Below are 19,754 nucleotides of genomic sequence, written 5' to 3'. Positions count from 1 at the left end.
TAAGTTAAGTAATTAATTAACGTCATTAACTGCAATATTTATAATATTTTTGTTGCTGTTTTCTGTATTATCAACAAATGTAAAACCAAATGAACTAAAGATGATTTTATGAGAAATAATTGTCTCTTTAACCTGTTCAATGCCGTAGACGAGATAACTCGTCCAAGCCGATCGGTAACACAGTGCCACGGACGAGTTAATTCGTTCTCAGTAATACCTAACTCCAACGCTAGCTGTCAGCACCATACATGCATTTGACCTACTTCCAAATTGTTTCACTTTCGATCAAAAATGGCGTCACGAAAAAGTTACAAAATGAAGAAGCATTAGAGTTGTATTGTAGCAGCTGAAATACTTGGCAGTCAACAGGTTAAAGACTGTTACGCGTAACGGAGTTGTTCAAATAGAACCGGCCAAATAGCCACAAACATTCGTTGTTTTGTGTTTGTTTCTTTGTTTTTCCACCAGCAGGATTGGGTTGATGGCTAGGATATTCGACTCGTAATATAGGGATCGAGTTTTGAAACCTATCACGAATATACATACGTACCCTTTTTGCCGTGGGAGGTGTTATAATGTTCGGTCAATTCCACTTTTCTATCAGGAGTAGCTCAAGAGTTGTCGGTGAGTGATGTTGACCAGCTGCCTTCCCATTGACCAGTAACTTCCACGTAGGAAAGGATGGCATTCACTAGAGAAGATATGCTTACAGTTTAACAAACAAAAGTACACCTCGATTTATTTACGTGTATTGCTTTGTCTTGATGCACTAAGAAAGAAGTTAAGAAATCGCTAAGTGATATATACTTTTTATTTTACCAGATAGAAAAATAATGACAAAGTTATATTTCTAGGCACTAGGGTTAAATTTATATATCACTTTTTATTGTTTTTAAGTGTACATTTGGCTGTCCGCACTGTGTACACTCTGGGGGAATCGAACAATGGATTCAAATTTATTAAATAAGCTCAGTTGTATAACTAATGTCTAAAAAAAAGACGTGTTTTAATATCATTGGTCAGGATGGTAAAACGTAAAAACATTGAGTTGCTCCGTGTTCAAACTTATTCAATGTGGAAGTGGCTTAAAGGATATAAAGCGTAGAATGACTCATTCAATACGGTCGCACACCACACACCTAAATATTTGTAATTCACGTTAGGATGAAAATATTATGCACTCGAAAAACCCATAAATAAAAGTAATCGAATTTGAATAAACTTTAAATTATCTGTAATATGGATTTTACCTAAAGTCCTAATATGGTGGGGTCGGCATTAGTCACTCTTCATCCAATTTAATATGTTTGCCTACTTCGACTCTGTAAAGAGGCCACGAACAGAAAGATGAAACAATCATTTCCAGTTAAGAGCGTGTACTTGATGCTTGTATTGTGACGTGGCTTGCAGCTCGCGCCACGCTATTTCACAGGTGAACTGACTGCCGGTAGCTATGTCTAGACAGTGTTTGGCTGCCTTGTGATTGGCTTTATTTAGCAAACTGTCTAGACGTGGTCGTCTGGGAGAGTTCCAGTGTCTGCCACTTGTCGAAGTTGATACAACTTATTTGTGTTGTTACTCAAATTTTATTTCATGGAACGTGTTACCACCAAACCACCTCAACCTTCGTCGGTTGCAGTTTTGAGGGAATGCCCCGGACTTAGATACTGACCACTGTGTCGGATTCGCTGCTGCACCTTTTACGAAAACCAACGAGGTTTGGTAGCTTAGTGCCACATGACAGGTAAATACAGAGGGCGCTGCCTACTCTTGTTGATCATCTTTCAGACATGTTTTTTTGTCAGAAATAAGTGTCTGTCATTACATCAAGGAATTACTGGTCTTTCTTGGAGTAATGAATAGATGACGAGAAATTGTAGCATGATTTTAACTTCTTTCTTGTCTTTTATTAATTTTTACGAATTAATCATAGAACTGCGTATGGTGTTGTGAATCCATTTCTTAAACACTTTTTGCTAATCCATGTTTGCATCAAATTGTTTTCCGATACATCACTTCGTTGGTAGTGAATTCCGCTAGTCACTGCTGGACTTCTTATATTTTACATAGAAACTAATGATTGTTCCGTTTCTTCTTGTTCTTACTTTACGCAGAATTTGTGACAAGCACAAACATAAAATTATTCAGTACGATACAGTGTATGTCCTCATAGGTAGTAAAACAAGTAATCTATTATTAAAATGGTAAACGTACAATTTTTTACAAGATTAAGATACGTGTTTTTGTGTCTGTTAAGCCCTCAAGAGTAAAGTTGCATATTAAATGATTTAGTTGAACCTATAAAGACTTTTGATTCCACAGTCAAAGAAATAAGTTCTTTTTTTTTTGTAAAATGTGTTATTTTAAAATCAGTTGGTCTTTCTGTTAAGAAAATTACAAAAAAAATACAAAAGTGAACTTAGTAAAGGTAGTATTACGTTGTGGTATTTTGAATTATTATAAAAGTTTCTTACTATAGCAACGGATTTAACTTTTAGTTCAGTAAGCAGAACAATCATTTTTAGTGAAATTAGCACTTGCCTCGAAGTGTACCAGACATAAACCAGGAAGTATGCGTTGCGTAGAAAAAAAAACTGAGAGTGATGTGAATATGTAAGAAAAAAATTGCATTATTTAGGAAACTACAATCTGTATAAAAAATGCTTAGCGACCAAAAAAAACAAAAACTACAGCACTCGTCTAAGAGAGTAAACGTGGCACCTCATGTGCAAACCTAGTGAAGAGCAGTGTGGGTGTTTGACATAGTTTTAAAACAAGCTTATTGAATTTGTAATGCAGAAACCTGCTCGCCGTCTGCTTGTTTTATGTTTCTACCTAATCATGTCGTTTCAAAGATGGGAATGAAGGTCGTTGTTTATATTTGTTTTTGAAAACCTTGTTAAACGGACTGTATAATTATGACATTGCTTTTGTTACGAATGGCTTTGTGCTAGATAGAGTTTGACAGCATCGTTTATATCAAAAAAAGCTATTGTATTTCTTATTTCACGACAGCCGAATAAGATAAAAATGTTTAAAATAATAATGATAGAATACAAAATGATTACGAGAAAAGGAAAGGATATTTCACAGCAGAATAGTTTATAGGCCTCTGTAATAAAGCTTGTTATCTCGGGCTTGATTGTGGAGAATTTTCTTTGTAGTGTTTTGTTGTTGGGATTTATTCATGGCTTCTAACTCTGGTTTTATCAGGTTAGAAAGAAAAAAATTGTTTGTTTGTTTGGAGCAAAACTACACGATGGATTCTACCGTGGAACAGTTGCAAGTTTATAAGTTTAGAAAATTATAATCTGAGGTTCGATTCTCGCGGTGGACGCGACAGAAAGTCTAATGTGTCTTTACTCTAGAGTCAACAAACAAAGAGCTATCTGTGTAGTTTATCTGTAAGTTTGCCACTGTCTCTGTGGAGAATGAGAAAACGTCGTGTTCATTAACGTAAATTTTGTGTAAAAATAATAATAATGAAACACGTTATGTCGCAAACAGTGCACAAGTAACACTGTTATTTATGTTACAGTACATTTCAGTGTATGGTCAAAATGACAATAGTAGGTAATGTAAGGAAGGAACAAAGTTATTGTTATAAATGTAAATGTTATAACCATAACATTATGTTGACCGACACCCCGGCCCAGCATGACCAGATAGTTAAGGCACTCGACTGGCAATCCGAGGGTCGCGGGTTAGAATGCTTGCCCTTTCAGCCGTGGGGGTCTTTTAATGTTATGGTCAATCCCACTATTCGTTGGTAAAAGAGTAGCCCAAGAGTTGGCGGTGGGTGGTGATGACTAGCTGCCTTCCCTCTAGTCTTACACTGCTAAATTAGGGACGGCTAGCGCAGATATCCCTCGTGTAGCTTTGCGCGAAATTAAAAAACAAACAAAACTAGTCTCATTTTTACACGTATTATGTGCCACTTTAAGTGAATAGGGAACTTAAAATATTTAGTGTTTTAATCGAGGAGTGCCAATTTTCCTATGATTTTCCTAACATCGTCCTACTAAGACTGTACCGTTAACGTGTTTTACAGCTGAAAATATTTGTTTCTAGCATCTTCTCGGTTATTTCTTGTGGTTTTATGTTAACATCCGAAACACATACTGCAACAAACTGTCAGATATACTTGTGAACTTCGACTTTTCTTTTTAGATATAAATTTACACCAGGTTTTGAAGGACTGTTGAAGTAAAGATTTTCATCAATCTGATTGTTAATAACACAGACTTGCGAATTTAAGCTTCATAAAAGTTGGGAAAAACAAACCAACTGTTACATAGAACAAATTTACCATGTGCATAACAGAATATGTTTGGGTCATTTACACAAATTCTTGTTGCCATAGCAACGTATAGATAATATTGAAAAGGAAAGCATAATGTCAAATGCAGACACAAAAAAAAAATACTATCTAGAGATGACGCGTCATGCGGCCTGTTAACACTCATGGATAGTGGGAGGTTGTGAAAGCCTGTGCTTCTTGTATTTCTAAAAGATACATTGGAAAGAAACAAAATGTGTGATAGAAAGGTGTGACTATTTTGTGATGAAGGAGTGAAACTTGGAGTCGTTAAAAGCTGAAAATGAAAGAAAGTATATTGAAACCGTAGATTTACAAAATATAATGTATAACCAAAAACTAACATTTTCGCAAATTACTTACAAGATTCTGATACAGTTTAAGTAGATAGAAGTGAATAAAGGACAAGATAAAACCGCATTTTTTAGAAGATGCATTGGAGCGTCGAAAGCTGAGAATCTTTTCTCGCTGAATATTCATAAATTGGGGCCCGGCATGGCCAAGTGTGTTAAGGCGTTCGACTCGTAATCCGAGGGTCACGGTTCGAATCCCGGTCGCACCAAACATGCTCGCCCTTTCAGCCGTGGGGGCGTTATAATGTGACGTTCAATCACACTATTCGTTGGTAAAAGAGTAGCCCAAGAGTTGGCGGTGGATGGTGATGACTAGCTGCCTTCCCTCCAGTCTTACACTGCTAAATTAGGGACGGCTAGCGCAGATAGCCCTCGAGTGGCTTTGCGCGAAATTCAAAACAAACAGTTTATAAATTGAGCATACATGAGAGATAATATGTGAATATTGCCAATAAATATGCCATATTTGACTGGTTTCTATGTTATCCTGTTGATAGAGGACTGCCAGGAAAATGTCTACAATCCAGATCGAAAGAATCGTATCAAAACAATGGTCAGCTGTTTTCATAACTGTAGACATTTAGAACATAAGAATGATCGTATCTTATAGTGGTAAGTTTGTGCAGTCTTGTTTATTACTCGGCATGTCCTCTGTTGGGACAACGATAAGTTTGCGGATTTACAAAGCTGAAAGCTTACTCTAAAGCAGACAAATAAACAATACGTGTTTATTTTTGTTCTTTTCTCGTAGTAGTGAGCATATGTATTTGGTTATTTTTACTAATTAAATTATGGGTTAATTTCTGCTGTTAACCCGTATAGTGATTACACAGGCCTGAGATGGTTTTTTATTATGCTTAAAATGTTGACAACCACTGGGTTTAGATTTTTTTAGAACAAACGCGACGTGAGTCTTAATTATCGTTCTAGAACTGAAACGCGACAAGTATAATAATAATACAAAATATTCATTGTGGTAAATGAATTAATAATTTTATCTAATTAAGCTTTTTTACCCATCTGTAAAAAAATCCTTACGTGATAGGAAAAATGAATATTATTTTTCGAAATATGCCCAGCTGAATTATGAAAAAATTGTTATGAAAATCAAAATAACTTTTGCGAAGTTTAAGTTCGCAGGTTTGTGTTATTAGTATGAACATGCGTTTGTGAAAGTAAAGATGAATATAGCGACAAAATAAAAACTGGGTATTTAAAAATCTGAAAATCGAGATCATAAAAAAACTAATAAAATAAAACTGGAGATACTGGAGACATTATTTACTCAAACTAAAAATCCCCTTTTTGACCCTACCAAGTTTAAATCTAGGTAACGTTATGAAGCCAAAATGGGGATATGTATTTTGGATATATAATTTTTATAGTATTCCCAGCCTTACAAACCATATTTGCAAGGTTTTAAATTTTCTATTTTTTATTTATATTGTTTGCTTGCATTTGTTATACTCAAATATGGGGAAAGGATTACTTAATATTGTAGTTAACTTTATATACTGTAATGATAAAAAGCATAGCTAGTAGCTAGCTGATACGGTTCGTGATGATTTACATCTTTGATCGCATTAGTTCGAGATCTAAAATGTTAAGCCGCAACTGGAGATTAGTTTAAGAATATATTGAGATTTTATAGTTTCTGTGTAACTAAATTCTCTATAATACATGGAAATAAGTAAACATACACCTAGACTAACACAAAACCCTCCAAATCGCGAAAAAGAATACCAGTAAAAAAAACAGCTTTTCATGTAACACATACGTTTAAAACATCGCTTTAAATAAACTTGCGTGTCTTAAGTAATTGTTCCACGCATGTGTATAATAATACTTAATATCATGTGTATTGATTAGTTTTACTTGTATATCGGAGTTTATTTCCTGAAGACACCGATTGTATAGTGCACAAGGCATTGATTATCTACGTGTTACAGTCATCTAATGTCCATCTGTTACACTATGTAACACAAATTTTGTTCCTGGATAATGTGTTGTTTCTTAATTACTTACATTGTAAAAGAACAGAAAGTGGTCATTTTTCTCTTCAAACTTTGCTTTTGTAACATGGATAATGAAATTTAGAAGTTAACCTATTTTCTATGTAAAAACAGGCAAAATTGAACATTTTCATTTACATAAAGTCTGAATAAAGCAACATATGAATCAATATTTACGTGTATTTATACTAAAGTTACAGAAAAATGAACAAAAATGTTTAGAAGTGAGTAGTTTTTCGGGATTTTCGACTTTAATGTAAATTACTTTCACGTATCAACCCCCAAATATAGTCTCCCATCATGTTTTCGTTGTACGCTCCTAGGTCACAAAAGCAAAGTTTGAAGAGACAAATAGGTTTTTTCTATTTACTTTAGGCTTAAGCAATTGGGAAATAACACTTTCTGACCAGAAACGAAAGTAAAATTAAAAATATGTTTACATAGTGTTATTGACTGGTAATTCTGTTATTGACTGTAATTCTTAAGCTTTTTAAAGAGACGCCAGATACTGATATGAAAACTTACTTCAAAAAGTAATGATACAATCGTTTAAACTAGAATTAAGATGTTATTTAACTTATGTAAAATATAGAAGAAACAAATCAACTTTTCAATTTCCCTGCGTCTTTCGCAGGACATTATTTGGTATTCTATAAAAGGTTTGGATACAACATACCAATGTGTTTGTGTTGTAGGCTGACAAGATCATTGTTATAAGAATAGTTAGAAACCGTCCATTTTGAGCTGATTTTTATTTCCTTGTATGTCTAACTTGTTTGCTTTTTTGGCACTTTTACATTTGTGTAGTGTTAGCGGTCGATGTTAAAGGTTTTAAAGTGTTGTTTGAACCGAATATTTGTTGTTTGAGATGCTTTTTTGGCCGAACGTTATATTATGGTTTTGTTTCTTGCTATCCGTATTATGAACCACTATCACGGTTAATGCTATTTCAACCATACTATATCCAGTCCCGACGAGGCCTGTCTTCCAATGACAGAGCCCTTCAGAACGGCAGATGTAATGTACAACACACTGGTACGGTTCGAACTGGGTTGCGTTTTTGATGTATAATTTTACCATAATGGACGTCACGTTGCCAATATCTGTGTATGAAATCAAAACGTCTACGCCATCTGTTGAGTGGCATCGCAAATTAAAAATCCATAAAACTTTCACACCTTGGGTGTTCAAGATTCAGACAGTTAGAAAAATAACTGTGGCATGCGCAACAACCAATTTTTATAACAAAATTTTAAATAAAATTACCCTCCTTACAACATGAACACGACTATCACAAGGACCATATGTGAGGATTTGGGTACGTCATTATTGGTGTAATTTTTAAATGTGGTACTGAGAAACTGGAGCTCTTATAAGAGTTATTATTTTTTAAATCAACGGTATTTATTTTAATATACAAAAAGATTAAGTTTTATATCAGTAAAATGTTTTGGGTTCTGTACATTTAATAAATTTATTACATTAAGTTTGTATGACTAAAGAGCACAATCCGAGAACTTTTCTCAGAAAAAAAAATCCCTTTTTAGAATATGTTCATTTTTTTACACTTTTCCTCAATGAGATACGGAATTAGTAATTAATAGAACAGGTATCCGGCATGGCCAGATGTTTAGGCTGCTCGAACTGTAATCTGAGGGTCGCGGGTTCGAATCCCCATCACACCAAACATGCTCACCCTTTCAGCCTTGGGGACATTATCATGTACGGTCAATCCCGCTATTCGTTGGTAAAAAGTAGCCCAAGAGTTGGTGGATATGGGTGGTGATGACTGGCTGCCTTCCTCTATTCTTACACTTAAAAATGGGACGGTTAGTGCAGATAGCTCGTGTAGCTTTGCGTAAAATTCAAAAACCAAACCAAGAAAAAACAGTTGCCTTTGGAGTAGCGTTTCTGTTGGCTTTTCATAACTTTTATTTATGTCAGAATATATCAGAATAAAGGTTTAGGATATTTTACATTATGTTATCTACTTATTTAATAAATAGTGTGTGATGGTTTCTGTCCAGTTGGTTAAACTTAGCCGCATATATAATAATTTGTGTAATATCGAGTTCCGTATTCAATAGGACAAATTAACATGTATTGTAAATAATGCATGATAGTTCTATCCGATGGACTAAATTAACCTGTGTAGTAAATAATGCGTGTTATTAAGTTTCTATATAGTATACTAAATAACCCTGTATACTGAATAATTCGTAATGCTAAAGCCTTCCAATAAATCAGAGGTTCTCAATATGTGATCTACAAGCTCCCATTAGGTGGTCCATAGGAAGGTTGCATAATTACGGAAAGGAAGTGGCAGAATGGTGTGTAAATCCCACTGTGGACCACCGAGGCTTAAAAAAACACAAATCAGGTTCTTCGCGAAAAAAAACAACACATTCGGAACTATTGCAGTAAACTAATGTATGTCTGTAGTAAATAATGCATGATAGTCTGGTAGTAAGTTCAATCCAATAGAACAGATATAAGAAATAGTTGCACATTATTACTTACTACAAAGCATGAGACGAATATTAATCAGTACAGTGTGAAATACATTTTGTAAATTATAAGAGTTAAACTGTTTTTTTTTCTCATATTTTGGAGCCATGTATTCCAAATATCGTAGATAAAATATGTACAGAACTTTCTGTTATAAATTATATTGTTTCGTCCTTTTTCTGTTGATTGTGATGTACTGTCGTAAGCAATATTTTCATCGTTTTAATTTATGTGTTTGTTAGACGGCGAATAACGTAAAGATGAAATAAGTTTGTAAAAGTATCCCTGAAATGCCCAGAATGTTCGTGAATGTTAACGAACGAGAAACTTTATGAAATATCCAGAAGAAAAGACTACATTAAAACTACGAGGGTCGCGGGTTCGAATCCCCGTTGCACCAAACATGCTCGCCCTTTCAACCGTGGGAGCGTTATAATGGTACGGTCAATCCCACTATTCGTTGGAAAAGAGTAGCCCAAGAGTTGGCGGTGGGCGGTGATGACTAGCTGCCTTCTCTTTAGTCTTACACTGCTAAATTAGGGATGGCCAGCGCAGATAGCCCTCGTGTAGCTTTGCGCGAAATTACAAAACAAACAAACAAAAACACTACGAGAATCAGTGTGAAACATTGTGTTGGTTGTCAGTTTGTTCAATAGATGAAAAACTGATGTATTTAAATCAGTGTTATTTGTCAGGTGTATTCAGTTAAGCGATCGATTAGCGCTGAAACTGTATTGAAAATTTATTGTGCGTTAGTCGTAGTTACTATTAGTGAGTAAATTTCTATTGAAAGTAAAACGTTATTTTTGAACAAGAAGCTTAGGTGAACTAACCTTCACATTAGTTCCATCAAATTATTTTAAAGAACCCCCCAACAAATAGAAGCGATAAAACACGTTTCAAAATTGGTATTCAAAGTGAGATTGTTTTGGTGAAAACAAAATTTAACATGGCAGCTAGTTCCGGAAGCGAGATTGGTGTTTTTGTTGTTGATAATGAAACAATTAAAAGAGTATCAAGATGAAAGAGACCGAAACAATAAATTAAGAGAAGGTTTGTTTGTTTTTGAATTTCGCGCAAAGCTACTCGAGGGCTATCTGTGTTAGCCGCCCCTAATTTAGCAGTGTAAGACTAGAGGGAAGGCAGCTAGTCATCACCACCCACCGACAGCTCTTGGTCTACTCTTTTACCACCTAAAAGTGGGATTAACCGCCACATTATAATGCCCCAACGGCCAAAATGGCGAGCATGTTTGACGTGACGGGGATTCGAACCCCTGACCCTCAGATTACGAGTCGAACGCCTTAACTCACCTGGCCATGCAGGGCCTATATCTCAAGAAAGGGATTAAAAGAGAAAATGGTACTATTTAAAAATATTTAGAATAAAAATATAACCTGATTGAAAGAAAGATCGATGCAGCTGTTGGAGATGTGCAGAAAAATTTAAACAACACGATTGAAAAGGTACAGGAAGGCTATAGCACGAAGATGAAAAAGTACAGAATATTATAACAGCAAGATTGTTGAGGCACAAAAGAACATCATTGACAGAGTAATACATTTCAAAAAAGAATTGTAAATGTAGAGATCGAATCAAGAACACCTCTTGCCTCCACCCACAAGTTCTAATCTGAAACACCGTCTGCAACTGAATATAACTTACAATGTGTTTAGTGTACACATTTGTTACCATTGCTGCTATGCAATCTGTTATGTAGGGCTATCCTAAACTATTCAGCCATGTCATTACCACACCCAATACAGCAACTCAGCTAGCAGTATTGCTTGATTGAGAAACCATCGGACTATAGTGTAAAGATGTCATGGGATGCATATCAATTTTCATTCGAAATAATTTCTAAAGTGAATATATGGGGCAGTAAAAAACGAGTTATTCATTTTAGCACCCAAGTAAAAGGTCCAGCTTTAATTATATTACGTAACATTTTATCTGAGAGTCATAATTATCAAGCATGTTAGTTGCCTTATCCAAGAGATTTGGAGTGACACAACAGAGCAAAATTCGAGAACAAAGTACAGAGAGAAAAAAAAAGACTTTAGCTAAACTTGAAAAAGATTTGGAAAGGCTTGCCCAACTATCTCACCCAGATTTTCAACGTGAAATGATGTCCTAAAAACACGGATATGGGAATTTAGTTGAGTTAGAGTAAAGCAGATGTTTCATCTTGCAGTCTGAAAAATACAGAAACTGGAACTTGAATCCATCAAGGTTGCAGATAAACAATTAAAAGTACCATCTAGAAGTTAAACTATCATTAGATTTAGTAATAGTGAACAATCACATTCCTCTGACAATGGTCTAGAAGAACTAAAAACATTAAACAGAGAACTAGTTACCTAGAGTAGATTAAATAAGCCACAATATAATAGGTTTTCAGGTTAAGCCTAAAAATACATTGTGACAAGAATAACAGCTTCTCCAAAAGGATACAGAGAACTATTGTTGATGTGGAAATCCTGACCATTATGGCCAAAGATGTAAGGAATCAACATCTGTTAAAACAGGAAAGAAACAATACTATAAGGATGGATCTTTGAGTCCAACTGTATCGAATGAACACTAAAAGGCTAACCAGACGCTGGGAAAGAGGAACCAGTTGAGCTTATGATACAGAGTTCAACTAATAATACTCCTTCTGCCCTAAATGAGATAAGAACCTCATTATTCAAAGAAACCAGTTGGGTACATTAGTGGGATGCCTTGCAATGTGTTGATTAGCACTAGTTCTACAGACCCAATTGTTTGACCCATTTTATTTATGAGAGATAGAAAACTTCCACAAGAGATGAGGAAGGAATAGTTCACATTGGGAACTGACCTCGTGCAGAAGCATATTCGTTAGTATCGTCGAGTAGCTTCACAGTATATGACCATGAAATCCCAATATCACTGGATGAAATTCTCTTAACAACAGGGAGAATAGCCATCGTACCATTAATAAGTGAAATACTTCTACCAGGAGTTAAAAGCAATAAACATACTTCTGGTGACTGAAATGTAGTGGAATAAAATACTCCGACATATCCTGAGGAATTAGTGATTGGAAAAGCTCTCATGAATATAAATAATAAAGATATCACACGTGATTATACCCATGGGAGACTTAAATTAACTTGTAATAAAACGAAAGGTCACTGTTATGTTAATACGAATAACGTTGAATTTTGTCCGAGTGGCATGGTATGTGTGACTGAATAGTTCTCGTCACAAGAAAGAACAAACTTCAAAGTTAAGTAGAGGTTCAGAAAAGTTGTACTTCGTATTGAAACGAATCAGTGATGTGAATTATAGAATCTAGAGAGACGGGTGGGCCAATCCAAAGGTCCGCTACTATGATCATCTTCGGAAGAACATCAGTGAGAGAACGACCACCTACCTAAGTCCAGAAAAGAATTTGTCAGTGAAAAGTCAACCTGTTGAGAAGCCCAGGATTCCTGTCGAGACCACTTCCACCGAACTTTAAAGCTCTCAGTGGATTCACTCGATCACCAACTAGGAAGAACTCCCCCAGTGACAAGAGGTTACCTCATCTGCATAACATGGGCCTTAAAAGAGAAAACAAGTGAAAAGGCCTGGTTAATCTACTGTTTAGTTAAGTGCTTTGTTTTTGTATTAGGATTCTTGAAGGACTTTACAATTCATAAAGGGACGGTGTGAAATGCTGTATTTTAACTTCTTTTTTTTTAATTTAGATGTTTGCCAGAGGTTGTGTGACGTTAATATCATGTAATTGTATAAAAGTCGTCCGAAAATGTTCGTAAATGTTAATGATCGAGAGACTTTACGATATATCTAGAAATAAGACTACACTATTAATAATATTGAGAATCAATTAAACATCGAATCAGTTTTTCAGTTCGTTCAGTGATTAAAAGGTTAGAAGCATTCAGATCAGTGTTAATCATCGTATATATCTAATTAGTTGATCGATTAGCTGTGAATATGTACAACTAAGTTTATTGTTTGTTGATCGCAGTACCATTACCGAATAAATTTTGTGTCAAAAGTGAAAACGTCATTTGAGGACTAGGGACTACAACTGTGTACAAGGGTGAGTACCTCATAGCATACATAATACATAAACTAATATTACTGGTATTAGGGGGCTGAACATGGCATTATTTTTCTCAAATGTTTTAAAATAATTCGCTGAACGAGATAGAAATAATAGAAAACGTTAGAACAAGGTGTTTTACGATATAAACTAAATCAAAAGCAAATTTAACCTGTTATAGAAATATAACAATGCATGACTGTTCAGAGAAAGATACAAATATATTTAATGACAAAGCGAAGAGGTACACCAAATTTTCCGTTGCCTTTAAAATAAAAATGTAAAACAGGGACTGCCGCTTGTAACTAATGTTGTCTGACGGACTTGCGGCCCGGCATGGCCAGGTGGGTTAAGGCGTTCGACTCGTAATCCGAGGGTCGCGGGTTCGAATCTCCGTCGCACCAAACATGCTCGCTCTTTCAGCCGTGAAGTGTTATAATGTGACGGTCAATCCCACTATTCGTTGATAAAAGAGTAGCCCAAGAGTTGACGGTGGGTGGTGACGACTAGCCGCCTTCCCCCTAATCGTACACTGCTAAATTAGGGAGGCTAGCGCAGATAGCCCTCGTGTAGCTTTGCGCGAAATTCCAAAAAACAAACAAAAAAACAAACTGTTGGACCTTCGTAATGATACATAAAAAAATCAGCGTTCGTGAACTTCCACTACATTGTCAGGTATTTAATATCATTTAAAAGGAAAACAAAATAGGTGAATACTTCATCTCTGGTTCTTGCGTATTAATCGAGCTGAACGGGGTACTGGACAGGCCTTGAATGCATAATATAGTACCTCCAGTATTCTGAACTTCAATAAGAAACCTGCTCACGTAAGTTTATGTTTAATGAGGAAACTGGTTCTTTCAAAACCAGACAGGATACATGTATATTTTTGTATTCGTGATTTTCATTTTTTGCTTTTGTTCAGCGCGTGTTTCTATGTTCATTGTGGAAGGTTATCAAAATGACTTGTAGCTTGTTTTACAATCAGTGTCCAAAACAGACGGACACTTTTCTTTTGAGCTGCTGTTTTGAAGTAACAATGAGATAAATTCCTAGTAAATTTAATAAACCCTATAGCAATTGTTTAACCTCTGCGTAGAAATTGTTATAAATTGCATTGTTCTACAAAACGGCTGAATTAATCCCATGCGCCTTTCGTTTTTTTCAATCGTATTAATATTTTGAGAACCAAAAGAACTTACTTAAAAAAAAACATATTTATATTTTAGGAAGTGTTATTGTCAGTAGCAGTCAAGTCGGTATGTTGCTTACTGTTGAAAAGAAAGCTACCAAACCTCACACATGACGGCATTGGCGTTTCGATAAGGTATGTCGTGTTAAGAAGAGCAAGGTCAGCAAACTAAGCATGCATTGGAAGCATCTGTTTCGTTAGAGTTCACTGTTTTTAAGTCAAAAACTCTACGTAGGCCTGCAGTAGGCGTTACGTAAAGGTATTTTGTTTAAGTGAGACTAACCACATCCGGAAGCTGTCTTTTCGATAGGGTATTCGCTGCTGTGAAGGACAAGGTCAACAAACGGCGACAGTCAGCGTTTCGTTCAGGTATTTTGCTTTAAAACTAAAGTCAACAAACTAGGCATACGTCGAAAACAGCTGTGCCGATAGGGTATTTACTGTTAACGTTAAAGTCAACAAACTGTACACAGCTCTGCAGTGGGCAGCATTTCATTAACCCTGAATGAATCGATTATATATATATATATATTCCGTTCTATACCGATGGATTCCTGATACGTTCTGACATTTTACATTGTGTTTTGCATTTAACATCATGTATTGTTATAAAATGGCTAAAAAATATTAGTGAATTAATATTCTGTATAAACTACGTGGTCTTTAGGATCCCAGTATTAACTAACGGAATTATTGTAAAGTTGACGATATTATTGTTTATTGTTTTTTTTATGACTGGTACGTTGCTGTGCATTTTGTAGGCAGCCAAGTCATGGGGGCTGCAAGCAGCTTGGTACGTAATTAGCTAAGAAAAATAGCTTACGAAGTTGATGGGATCCATCTGTAACACTATTGGTTTAAATTAACTATACATATATATGGATCGCATCTTTCCATGTTTGTTTGTTTTTTGAATTTCGCACAAAGCTACTCCAGGATATCCCTGTGATATATGTGCTAGCTGTCCCTAATTTAGCAGTGTAAGACTGGAGGGAAGGCAGCTAGTCATCACCACCCACCGCCAACTCTTGGGCTACTCTTTTACCAACGAATAGTGGGATTGACCGTAACATTATAACGCCCCCACGCCTGAAAGGGCGAGCATGTTTTGGTACGACCGGGATTCGAAACCCGCGACCCTCGAATTACGAGTCGCACGCCTTAACACGCTGGGCCATGTCGGGCCTATCTTTCCACGTGTAAATTACAATATATTAGTGGTACATAAGTGTATTGGGCAAATCATAAAAATAAATAAATCATACATGGCATCGCGTATCTTACCAATTCTTCCATTAGTTCGTCGTGGAATTTAAGAGCGAAAGATGTGGGTTAGCACCCGTTTAAAGTGTATCTGGTGTCCATGTTTTAATGAGGTGGACGTGAAGTAGCAGTCATTGCAAACAATTGTCTTACTGGGTATTATTTGTGGAAGTCTCATAAACCTGCATGGGCTATACGTGATTGCCTTAACTTTTAATGTAATTCATTGATCCCAAAATCATATCGTATGAATTATTAATAGAGAGAAACAATACGTACTTGAAAGTTACAAATATTCAACTGCGCGAAACGTTGAGGGGCTACATTAATTACTTCCAAGTTATTCCCTGCATATTATGAATGTCATTGCATTCATGGCTTTGCGTAAAACACAAAATAAAAAATTAATTTTGTAATGACAGAACAAAAAGATCACAATTCACGTACAATATTTTCTCAAAGTAATTTTTCCACTCTGTTTGTGTACTTTTTAGTTGAATACTGTTATATAAGTAAAGTTTCTCCATACGATAATCACTTGATTCAGTACAGATATTTTCACTAACGGAAAGGCTTAAGATAAGAAACCATAGAGAATACAGTTGTTGAGTTACATGAAAGAAATGATACCATGATCCACATTATTGTGGAAGGTAAAACTATCTCATTAACGAATTTCCTTCTTCCCGTCTTTTTTGTTTACTGTGAACTGTTTTTGAAACAGCTTTAATTATGGTTTCTTGCGTGGCGTAAGAGTAGTTCAGTGATAGATCCATTGATTGTAAAGGACTGATCGTGTCTGCTGGTTAGTATGTCGGAGGCCATGTTTGTATCTCGTACGTGCATGTATATGTTCCAAGGCTAGATTTTTTATATTTTTTATTGCACGTACTTACTTTAAACATATCTTATACAAAGGCGGATTATGTTGTAAAGTTTACTAAATATAACTGAAAATGTATATGAACTTTAGATTAAAATCCCTGTAACTTATTTTCCTGTGGTTTTGACGAATCCAAGTGAAAAATATAATAACCCTCAAGTTATTTGTTCATATATAGTATACATTTTACTGTGATAGGGGCCTGAGTATTCCCAATCTACTGATTAATTGTCACAATACTCATTGTGTAGAAAACTGATTAAAGCAATTGAGTGAAATCATCTCTTTAATATTTAAGATCGAAATGTGACTTCCTTGTTATTGGGATTCTTTATCAACAAAGTTATAAACCTACAAGTAATGTATTGCGTAAATAATTTCGAAAAGTGTGTTTAAAAATCTTATGGGGTATATGGATTCCTTCGGTATCTTCAGGCCTGTAATGGGGTACGTGGATTCCTTCGGTATCTTCAGGCCTGTGATGGGGTACGTGGATTCCTTCGGTATCTTCAGGCCTGTGATGGGGTACGTGGATTCCTTCGGTATCTTCAGGCCTGTGATGGGGTACATGGATTCCTTCGGTATCTTCAGGCCTGTGATGGGGTACATGGACTCCTTCGGTATCTTCAGGCCTGTGATGGGGTACATGGACTCCTTCGGTATCTTCAGGCCTGTGATGGTGTATATGGATTCCTTCGGTATCTTCAGGCCTGTGATGGGGTATATGGATTCTTTCGGTATCTTCAGGCCTGTGATGGGGTACATGGATTCCTTCGGTATCTTCAGGCCTGTGATGGGGTATATGGATTCCTTCGGTATCTTCAGGCCTGTAGTGATGGTACACTGAAGAAATCGTTGTTCACATATTACGGTCACAATTGTGTTTGAATAGTGAATAGTTTTGAAGAGATTGTTTACAATTACACCATATTGATATCTTGAGACTCTAAATAGTGATACATTGGAGTAATCGATGTTTTCATATTAAAATCAAGGAAGCTTGCAAACAAAGAGGACGGTATCGAGGTTTTTAGTTTAGTATATACTACTGAAATAGAAGCAAATGAAAAGAAACGTAGGTCGAAATCTTTTCGAATCTCAGAAAGCAGCTTCAGGTTAGGATATCAGAGATTTCAGACATTCGTTTCAAAAATATGTATGTATGTTCGGCACTTATATTTAATCTGAACTAAATGTTTAGTTGTGTAAACACGTATCGTTGTATTGTAATTGTTTGTTTGAATTCATTTCACGACTCCTAAGTTTCGTGGTTTCATTTCTTTCTAAACACATAATTATTTGACAAATTTTGAAGGCATTGACTCATTTGTTCTTTTGTAAATTGTTGTCATTTCCAGTATAAAAATACTAGCATCTTATAAATAAATAGGCTTAGTTTATAGCGAATCCAAGATAAACATACATCACTGCATCAGCCATCAAGTTAAGATTGTCTTCTGATGCTGTAGTGTATCAACCATCAAAACGAAGGTTTATCCTAAATTCAAGACACATGTTAACAATGGTATATTTTATGTTTGTTATATCAGCTATCCAAAGAAAAGAGCATCCAAACTCAGTAAGACAAGATAAGACTTGTATCTTCTGATGCTATGCTATATCAGCCATCTAACTGACCGTATTATCCTAAACCAGAGGCAGGTTAAAAGTCTGTTTTTGTTTTACTGTATCAGCCATCCCTGTATTATTGCTCTATTTATTCACAGAATCTACAGAATTTTAACAGATTTTTTAGGTTTTGGAGTTCCATCACCTTTCGCATTCAGCATATTTATAGATTAGTTTGAGGACTAAAGAGCACAATGATATGATTAGAAACTATAAAAACAGTAGTACGGTAGGTTAATTTCCTACTTATATGAAGGAAATGCAACGCGTGCATGTCCAAGGAGTCATGGAAACGTTTTAATAAAACTTTTGTGTGTGTGTTTCAGAGACACGAACTTTGAATACCTGCTACATTGTTTTCTGGATTTCCATTTAACCAAATTAATTATACTGCAGCGTGTATAATATATCGTGGCATCTAGACACGTGATTCAATTCTTTCAGAAGTAGAAACTTCACCGTAATTTGCCGACACCTTGTATAATAGCAAATTTCTAATTTTTAAAGAGCACTTCGATGTTTTACTATGTCTAGCTTTAAAACCCTGCTCTTCTCGAACGTTAAATGCCCGACATATCCAGGTGGTTAGGGCACTCGAGTCGCAATCTGAGGGTCGCGAGTTCGAATCTCCATGATACCAAGCATGCTCGCTTATTCGACCATGGGGGCGTTATAATGTTACGATCAATCCCGTTAGTCGTTAATAAAAGAGTATCCCTCTAGTCTTACTCTTAAATTAGCGACGGCTAGCGCAGATAGTTCTCGTGTAACTTTACGCAAAATTCAAAACAAACAAACTCACCCTTCTAAGCGAATATAATTGTGTTTTAGATATAGTGAGGAGTTATATTAAGAATATTTTCTTATGTTTTGTTACTCCTAAACGTCAATATATATGTATATATTCGTACCTATACAGACCGCTTTGAGTACATTTTATTTTTATTTGAAAGATATAAAACGTTGATACAAAACTGTAGACTGTGGTTATTGTTGTTTAGGCGGTCACACACTATTTCTTTGCCCAACCTGAACTTTTTTTTTTCGAGGAAGCTTTCGCTTTACATAGCAACGTAATAGCTTCAAATGCTTAAACCATCTTGTGTTAAAAAAACAACTTATCTTCCACAGATTGAGTGCTTTCTCCTTGACAAGTCACAACGTATTAAGGGGATATTTTTTTCGTGTCTTGGAAGGACAAATGATATGCTTGCCGAGTAAAAGAGAAGACTTTTTCGCCCGTCTCTTGGCTGAATGGGTACCTCTGGTGACGTATCTACCTTTTCTCCAGTTGCAGTTTGAAAAATAAGTCAGTTTAATTCCTGCGGCGAACAGAAACGAAGATGCAGAGCGCAAAATGACTACCGCACGTGCGTTGTTTTGATAAGATGCAACGAGAGTCGTGAATGCAAAAATATATGTTATCACCTGTATCCAAATGTATATGTGATATTGCATGGCTATGATTTTTGGAAGGTGTTTTTTCTTAAAAGGTGAATTGCATGTAACTTTATATTT

General features: G+C 35.7%; 1 protein-coding gene and 1 long non-coding RNA gene across 7 annotated transcripts in view; one reads left to right on the top strand and one right to left on the bottom strand.

Annotated features, from left to right (window-relative positions):
• The window catches only part of LOC143250991 (uncharacterized), a 29,624-nt gene extending 27,983 nt beyond the window's left edge, over positions 1 to 1,641 (bottom strand). The window contains exons 1-2 of one of the 2 annotated variants that reach the window (XR_013028457.1): positions 1,251 to 1,641; positions 551 to 691 (exon numbers count right to left, since the gene is read on the bottom strand). This is a non-coding gene — a long non-coding RNA (uncharacterized LOC143250991). Of the gene's footprint in view, positions 1 to 550 lie in introns of both variants that reach the window. The other variant, XR_013028458.1, reaches the window with a different exon arrangement.
• Positions 1 to 19,754, top strand: part of LOC143250989 (uncharacterized) — a 131,997-nt gene that overhangs the window by 70,305 nt on the left and 41,938 nt on the right. The gene's annotated exons all lie outside the window — the stretch shown is intronic.

Source organism: Tachypleus tridentatus, chromosome 5 (genome assembly GCF_004210375.1).
Source record: "Tachypleus tridentatus isolate NWPU-2018 chromosome 5, ASM421037v1, whole genome shotgun sequence".
Lineage (NCBI taxonomy): Eukaryota > Metazoa > Arthropoda > Merostomata > Xiphosura > Limulidae > Tachypleus > Tachypleus tridentatus.
The sequence above is the reverse complement of the archived record's forward strand: the minus strand, read 5'-3'. Positions and strand labels throughout refer to the sequence as shown.